Genomic DNA, 9,190 nt, shown 5'->3' with positions numbered 1-9,190 from the left:
CTGTGCCCGGCAGGGCCCTCTACTCTTACATATTCAGCTGAAGCCCTGGATCCCTCCATAAGTGCTCCCAGGCTGGTGGTTAGGACCCTGGGAGCTGTGGTTGGTTGGTATTGTTGCTCTCCTCATGGTGCCACAAACCCTTTCAGCTCCTTCAGTCCTCACTCTAACTCCTCCATTGAGAACCTCATGATCAGTTCAATGGCTAGTTGTGAGCATCTGCCTCTGAATATGTCAGACTCTTGAAGGCCTCTGAGGAGACATCCATATCAGGCCCTTATCGGCATGTACTTCCTGACTTCCACATCAGCATCTACCTTTGGTGACTGCATATGGGGTGGATACTCAGGTGGAAAGGTCTTCAAATGGCCCCTCCTTCAGTTTCTGTCCCTCACTTTGTCTCCATGTTTGCTCCCTTGAGTATTTTGTTGCTCCTTCTAAGAAGAACTGAATCACCCCCACTTGGTCTTCCTTTTTTATGAGCTTCATGTGGCCTGTGAGTTGCATCTTGGGCATTTCAAGGTTCTGGGCTAATATCCAATAATCAGTGAGTTAATACCATGTGTGTTCTTTTGTGATTGGCTTACGGGTGCTATCTGACAGTGGACTTCCCAGCCAATTGCAAGAGACAAATATGCTTTCATTGTGAACTATTCATGCTTGGATACTTATCACTACACTAATACCATATTCAGACAGTCCACGTGGAGTTTAAAATTCTCTGTTATCTCATTGTAGACACATATTTTTACTTGGAGTAATGAAATCTGGCATAAACAGATAATAAATGTTAGTAGAAAATTAACAGTTCCTTAGTCTTCCCTGACTTTGTTTCTTTGTCTCCATAATTTTTTTTTCCAAATCTGAGACTTTTTTCTGAAAGTTGGAAAATGGAAAGCAAGAGATTTACTGTAAATTAATATAATTGTGTACTGGGACTTTGTAGTCAATATTTTAAGTACAAAGCTAAATAATATTAATTTAAGTACAAAGCTAGATATACGTGATGCTTTAGCTTTTTTTTTTTCAAGAGCAGCATGTAAAAAAATGTACTATTCAGACTGCTACATTTTTTTTATTTGTTTTGAGTCAGAGTCACAATCTGTAACTCAGGTTGTCCTGCAACCAACTCTGTAGCTCAGGCTATCCCGATAAACCTGAGTATAAAATACAATGTGATAAACAGGAAAACTCTGATGTTTTTCTTTGTTTTCAGATATTTTAGAAAAATATTTAAGAAAATAGAGAAGAAGAGAAGAGTCTATTGGAGAAAAGAGTGAGGAAGGGTGGGGACTGCTGACTCTGTGGAAGGAGGAGACTTTGAACTAACTTATATAACACTGGTCAAGGTCCAGGATTGAGTCTATCTAAAGAAAGTAATGTGGGCAGTTCATGCTTTGAAGAGCTCCAATAAAGCTATTGAACATGTTTAAATGTGTGCTTTTCACTGAACTCACAGTCCTATATTTGTTGGTTATAAAGGCAGTGGCATTTAAGGAAACTGTACAGGTTCAATGACCAAAAGGCTAAATGTGTCAGAAACTCTGTGACCTTTACCTCACATAGCACATCCAACCAAGAAGGCGAAATGACAAGCTAGGTAGGATTGAAAAAGATACCTGAAAAACTGCACCATGCATCCTTTTAAAAGATCAATGAGCTTGGAAAGTATTATTTTAGTCATTGCCCATCTTATTATTTCACTGATTCTATTTTATTAAGTTATTTATTTAATTTATATCCAAATCATAGCTTCCCCTCCTTCCTCTGCTCCCAGGTACTCCTTCTCACTCTCCCCCTCACACCCCCACCCACTCCTCTCCTTTTCCTCAGAAAAGTGGAGGCCTCCCATTGATATCAACCAGCCCTGGCATATCAATATACAGTAAGATTACATCATCTACTGAGGCTAAACAAGGCATCTCAGCTAGCAAAATGTATCCAAAATCAGGCAATTCAATTAGAGATAGCCCTGCTCCTACTTTAGGAGTCCCACATAAAGGCTCAGCTGCACAATTCATATATGTGCAGAGGGCCTAGATCTGTCCCATACACACTCTCTGGTTGGCAGTTCACTCTCTATGAGCCCCTATGTGCCCAGGTTAGTACATTCTGTAGATTTTCTTGTAGTGTCCTTGACTCCTCTGGTTCCTTCAGTCCTTTCTTCCAGTCTCCACAGGACACCCCAAGCTCTACTTAATTTTTGGCTGTGGGTTGCTGTATCTGTTTCTATCAGTTTCTGGGTGAAACATCTCTGATAACAGTCAGAATAGGCTCCTGTCAGCATGTATAGCAGAATATCATTAAAAGTGTCGGGGGTGAACTCCTTCATATGGTATGGGATCAAGCTGGACCAGTCATTGTTTAGCCCCTCCCTCAAATTCTGCTCCTTCTTTTATCCCTACACATCTTGTAATCAGGACAAATTGTGGATCTAAGGTTTTTCTGCCTGGCTTGGTGTCCCAATCCCTCCATTGGAAATCTTGCCTGATTATAGAAGATAGCCAGTTGCAGTTCCATATCCCCCACTGCTAGAAGGCTTAGAGTCATCCTCACAGAATCCTGAAAGTTCCCACTGTCCTAAGTTTCTAGCTCATCCTAGAGATGCACCCCCCCATGCAGTTGTCTCTCCTAGTACTATCTCGCTCCATTGTCCCCCACCTCATTCCTCCTATTCACAATCCCACCCCCTTTCCCTTTTCCTTCATCCACTCCCAATGGATCTATTTCCCCTTCTCCAGGAGTTTAAGCACACACATACTTGGGCTGTCCTTGTTACTTAGCTTCTTTGGGTCTATGGGTTATAGGATAGTAATCCTGTATTTTATGGTTGATATCCACTTTAAGTCAGTACATACCATGATTGTCTTTCTGGATCTGGATTATCTCACTTAAGATGATCTTTTCTAGTTCCATTTTCTTGCCTGAAAACTTTCATGATATCATTGTTTTTAATGGGTGAGTAATACTCCATTGTGTAAATGTACCACCTTTTCTTTATCCATTCTTTAGTTAAGGGCCATATACATTGTTACACTTTCTGGCTATTTTGAATAAAGTAGCTATAAAAAATAATTGAGCAAGTGTACTTGTGATATGGTGGAACATCTTCTGGGTATACGCCCAGAAGTGGTATAGCTAGGTCTTGAAGTAAATGTATTCCCAATTTTCTTAACCACCAAACTGATTTGCAAAATGGTTGTTAAAAGTTTGCACTCTTACCAGCAATGAAGGAATGTCCCTTTGCTCCACATCTTCATCAGCATGAGTTTTTGCTTTTGATCTTAGCTATTCGAATGGGTGTGAGATGTAATCTGAGTCATTTTGATTTGCATTTCCCTGATGACTAAGGATGTTGAATATTTCTTTAAGTGCTTCTCATCCACTACAGAGACCTCTGTTAAGAATTTTCTTCTTATGCCAGTACTCCATTTCTTTTATGTTGGTTATTTGTTTTGTTGATGTCTAGTTTACTGAGTTATTTATATATTTTGGTTATCAACTTTCTTTCTAATGTGAAGTTGGTGAAAATCTTTTCAAATTCTGTAGGTCTCCATTTTATACTTTTGACAACGTCCTCCACCTTATAGCTTTTCAGTTTTGTGATGTCCCATTTTATAATTATTGATCTTAGTGCCTGAGCTGATGGCACTCTGTCCAGGAAATTGTCTCATTCAGATTTATGTGTATCTAGCTTTATGTAGAGGTCTTTGATCCACTTGAACTTGACTTTTATGCAGGGTGACAGATATGAATCTATTTGCATTCTTCTCCATGCAAACATCTAGTTTGACCAGCACCATGTCAAAAATCAGGTGTGGACTTGTGTGTAGATTTATTTTTGGTTCTTTGATTCAATTCCATTAATCAACCTTTCTGTTTTTATGCCAGTACCATGAGGTTTTTATTATTATTGTTTTGTAATAAAGCTTGAAGTTAGGAATGGTAACCTGCAGAAGTTCTTTTATTGTACAGAATGGTTTTCAGCCACCCTGACTTTTCTGTTTGTTATTTTTTTCCTCATGGGAAATTGAGTATTATTCTTTTAAGGCCTGTAAAGTATTGTGTTGGAGTTTTGGTGTGATTTTCATTGAATCTGTAGATTGCTTTTGATAGGATGGCCATTTTTATAATGTTAATCCTACCAATCAATGACCATTGGAGATTTTTCCATCTTCTGATATCTTCTTCTGTTTCTTTCTTCAAAAATTTGAAGTTCTTGTGATACATGTTTTTCACTTGCTTGATTAGAGTTACCTCAATATTTTATATTATTTATGGCTATTGTCAGTGATGTTCTTTCACTAATGTATTTCTCAAACTGTTGATTGTTTCTATAAAAAAAGCTACTGATATTTTGAGTTAATTTTGTATCCAGCCACTTTGCTGAAAATGTTTATCAACTGTAGGAGTTCCCTGGTAGAATTTTTGACATCACTTATGTATACTATCATATTATCTGCCAATATCAATGCTTGGACTTCTTCCTTTCCAGTTTGTATCCTCTTGATCTCTTTTAGTTGTCTTAATGTTCTAACTAAAATTTCAAGTACTATAGTGCATAAATATAGAAACAGTGGACAGCCTTGTCTTGACTCTGATTTTAGTAGAATTGCTTTAAGTTTCTCTCTATTTAATTTTATATTGTCTATTGATTTGTTTCATATTGCCTTTTTTGTGTTTAAGTATGTGCCTTGTATCCTTTATCTCTCCAAGACTTTTATCATAAAGGAGTGCTGGATTTGTCAAAGACCTTTGATCATCTAATAAGAGGATCATATTTTTCATTCATTTTGTTTATATGGTGAGATACATTGGCTGATTTCATATGTTGAACCATTACTTCATCTCTGGGATGAAGCTTACTTCATGGTGGATGATGTGTTTTACGTGTTCATGGATTTTGTTTAAGAGTATTTTACTGAGTATTTTTTATTGATAAGGGAGATTGGTCTGAAATTTTCTTTCTTGGTTAAGTCTTTTGTGTGGTATAGGTATCAGTGTGACTGTGGCTTCATAAAATAAATTTGAAAATGTTCCTTTGTGGGTCTCCTTCCTCCTCCAGGTCATTGACCACTGGCCTAGGAACACAAAGGGAGCAGACAAACAGGGTTTTAGACAGCCCTTGAGTCTGAAAGGTAATAATGACACATCAGGATCAGCTTTGACAACATAAGTGAACTTTACTTGGGGTGATCCAAGGGCTATACAGTTTTGGCCAAGGAGGTAGGAATATCCAGGGTAGAGATTGGCTATTTTAAAGGGACTGAAATTTCAATGTGTTTGCATTTATAAAGACTATGGGATTTTTAAAGTAATTTATACCTTGAGCATGAGTAAGAAAATAAGGGTTGAAGCTTACTAATGATGTGTTTGTGTGCCAAATTGACAATGGGTCAGCCATACTGTCTGGTTTTGTGTATCAACTTGATACAAGCTAGAACCATCACAGAGAAAGGAGCCTCAGTTGAGGAAATGCCTCCATAAAATCCAGGTATAGAATATTTTCTCAATTAGTGGTCAAGGTGGGAGGGACTAGTCCATTGTGAGTGAAGTCATCCCGAGGTTGGTAGTGCTGAGCTCTATAAGAAGCCATGCTGAGCAAGCCAGAGGAACCAATCCAGTCATCAGCATCCCTCCATGGCCTTGGCATCAGCTCCTGCCTCCAGGTTCCTGCCCTGTTCAAGTCCCAGTCCTTACTTCCTTTGGTGAAGAAAGCAATGTGGAAGTTTAAGCTAAATAAACCCTTTCCTCCCCAACTTGCTTCTTGGTCATGATGTCTCATTGTATCAGTAGAAACCCTTACTAAGACAGAGGGACTCCAGTTATCTCAGGTGCTTGCTAGTTTGTTTCTTATCAGTAAAAAGGTAGCTGAACTTCTAATATAACCAAGGCTGTCACGTTCCACAGGTAGAGTTATGTGTGGGGGGCGTAGTTTGAACTCCCCAGACAAGGTCAGAGGAGAAGTTCTGCTGACAAATGGACTCTAACATTTTGCTCAGAGTTTATAAGGCTCTCCGGACAATGGTAAAATTTGACTTTAGTTAGCAGGGCAACATTCCTTCCATTTCTATTTTGTAGAATAATTTGACAAATATTGGTATTAGCTCTTCTTTGAAAGTCTGGTAGAATCCTCTGCTAAAGTCATTTGACCCTGGGGTTTTCTGGGAGGATGTGTGGAAGGGGGTAGAATTTTAACGATCGCCTCTATTTCTTTAGGGGATAATAGGTCTATTTAAATTGTTTGTTCTAAGCCTAATTTAACTTTGGTAAGTGGTATATATCAAGAAAATTACCCATTTTATTTAGATTTTCCAATTTTTTGAAGTACAGGTTTTTGAGGTAAGACTTAAGGAGTCTTTAAATTTCCTAGGTATCTAGTAATCTGCTATTATGTTCCAATTTTCATTTCTAATTTTGTTAATTTGAATATTTTATCTCTACCTTTTAGTTAGTTTGGCTAAGAGCTTATCTATATTGTTATTTTCTCAAAGAAACAACTCTTTGTTTCATTGATGCTTTGTATTGTTCTCTTTGTTTCTATTTATTGAATTCAGCCCTGAGTTTGATACTTTCCTTCACTCTACTCCTCTTGGTTGTATATGCTTCTTTTTGTTCTGGAGCTTTCAGATGTGCTGTTAAGTTGCTAGATTGAGATATTACAATTTCTTTGTGAGGGCACTTAATTAGCTTTCATTTATTAGCTTTCCTCTCAGCAATGCTTTCAAATTGTCCCATAATTTTGAGTATGTAAATTTTGAGTTTCTTTATTTCTTCCTTGACTTAGTGGCCACTGAGTGGGGAGTTGTTCAGTTTTCATAAATTTGTAAGCTTTCTGTTATTTTTGTTATTGTTGAAGTCTAGCTTTAATCCATGATGGTCTGATAAGATACAAGGGATTAACTCAATTTTCTTGTATCTGTTGAGACTTGCTTTGTGACCAAGTATATGGCCAATTTTAGAGAAGCTTCTGTGAAGTGTTGAGAAGTTATATTCTTTTGTGTTTAGATGAAATGTTCTATAGATTTCTGTTAGATCCATTTGAGTCATAACATCTGTAATTCCATTATTTCTCTGTATAGCTTCTGTCTGGGTTACCTGACCATTGACAAGAATGGGGATTTGAAATCTCCCACTATTAGTGTGTGGGCTTCAATGTGTTATTTAAGCTTTAAAAATATTTCTTTTATGAATGTGGATGTCCTTGTATTTGAAACATATTGAGAACTGAGATAACATCTTGGCAAAATGTTCCCTTATGATTAATTTTGATTGGAAGTCTAGAATGGCTGCTTTAGCTTGCTTCTTGGGTCTTTTTGCTTGGAATTTTTTTTTCAGTCCTTTACTCTGAGATAATATCTATCTTTGATCTTTAGCTGTGTTTCTAGTATGCAGCAGAATGATGGACGGTATTTTTGAATCAATTCTGATGTGTCTTTTTATTGGAGAATTGAGTCCATTGATAATGAGAGACATTAAAGACCAATGATTGTTAATACCTGCTATTTTTATTTTATTGAGGTGTGGTGTGTGTGTGTGTGTGTGTGTGTGTGTGTGTGTGTGTGTTTTCATTTGGTTTTGATGGTGTGACATCATTTATTTTATGTGTTTTCTTGGATGTAGTTAACATACTTGGTATGGCGGTTTCCTTCTACTATCTTCTATATGACTATTTGTGGATAGATATTGTTTGGTTTACCATGGAATATCTTTTCTTCTCCATCTCTAATGGTAGAAAGTTTGGTTAGGAATATGACTCCTGGCTGTCATCTGTGGTGTCTTAGAGACTGGAAAACACCTGTCCAGAATCTTCTAGCTTCTAAAGTCCCGTTTGAGATATCAGGTATAATTCTGATAGATCTGTCTTTGCCTTTTCCCCTGGCAGCTTTTAACATGCATTTTCTGAAGATTTTGTGTTTTGTTTATCTTGTGGTGAGAGGATTTTCTTTCTTTCTTTTCTGGTCTAGTCTATTTAGTGTTCTGAAAGTTTCCTGTATGTTTGTAGGAATCTCTTTCCTTAGAATAGGAAAACTTTCTTCTATGATTTTGTTGAAAACATGTTCTGTACCTTTAATCTGAGAATCTTCTATTCCTATTACTCTTAGTTTGGTCTTTTCATTGTGTTTCCATTGTGTTCTTGGATGTTTTGTGTCTGGAACTTTTTTGATTTAACATTTTCTTGGATTAATTTATTTGGTTCTTCTTTCATATCTTCTAACATGAGATTCTTTCTTCTATTTCTTGCATTCTGTTGTTAATGCTTGTGTCTATAGTTTCTGCTGTTTTATTTTTCGAAAAATTTTTATTGGATATTTTATTTATTTACATTCCAGATGCCATCCCCTTTCCTCAGTTCCCCTCCCTAGAAACCCCTTATGCCATCTGCCCTCCTCCTTTTTGCTTTTATACCATTTTAATTAAGTGCAAGTATTAAGGTCAGTTCTAGGATGAGGGAACTAGCAATACAATAGATGCAAATAGTCAAAGAACAAGCAAGGCAATAAACAAAACTCTGTGAATACTCTCATGATCACTGTTTCTAAGGGCATATCAGGATGACCAAAATATCTGAGTCAACATCCCTGTCCTAGCCCAAAGTCATTTTCATGTCTGAAGCCTACTTCCTTGTTCTAGCCTGAAATTTAGATTCCTGTCTGAAATTACTTCTTTGATCTAGCCTAATATTTAGATTCCTACCTGAAATTACTTCTTTGTTCTAGCCTAATGTCAGATTCCTGCCTAAAGTCCACTTCCTTGTCCTTAGCCAATGTAATAGTCTTGCTAAGCAGCCCATTTCCTTGTCCTTGGCCCATGTCAGATTCTTGCCAAGCAGCCCCAAAAGCTCTGCCTCTCCCTCTTTTTTATTTCATAAACAAAACTGAGCCTATCTTAGGTTGTTCTGACAAGAATGCCTTTCTTACTTATCTTGGAAGTATGCATTATCCGAAGCAATGCATTTCTGTCTTAGGTTAGTAAGGCTCTGTGCAGAATCTTATCCATCCTTGGCTTGATAGCCTGTTAATTTAATAACTTTGTCTGGGGACCCATTTTCAGTTTCAAGTCATGTACTTTGGTTGCCAACATGTTGATGTTGTTCAAGGCAAGCTTTAATGCAATGGACAGGAATAAAAGTATTCCCAGGACAAAAAGGGCTAGCATGATCAAGCTATATATGCCACTCTTGGAGCTTGAG

This window comes from Grammomys surdaster, unplaced genomic scaffold, assembly GCF_004785775.1.
Source record: "Grammomys surdaster isolate TR1022 unplaced genomic scaffold, NIH_TR_1.0 167, whole genome shotgun sequence".
Lineage (NCBI taxonomy): Eukaryota > Metazoa > Chordata > Mammalia > Rodentia > Muridae > Grammomys > Grammomys surdaster.
Note: the sequence above shows the minus strand (reverse complement) of the source record.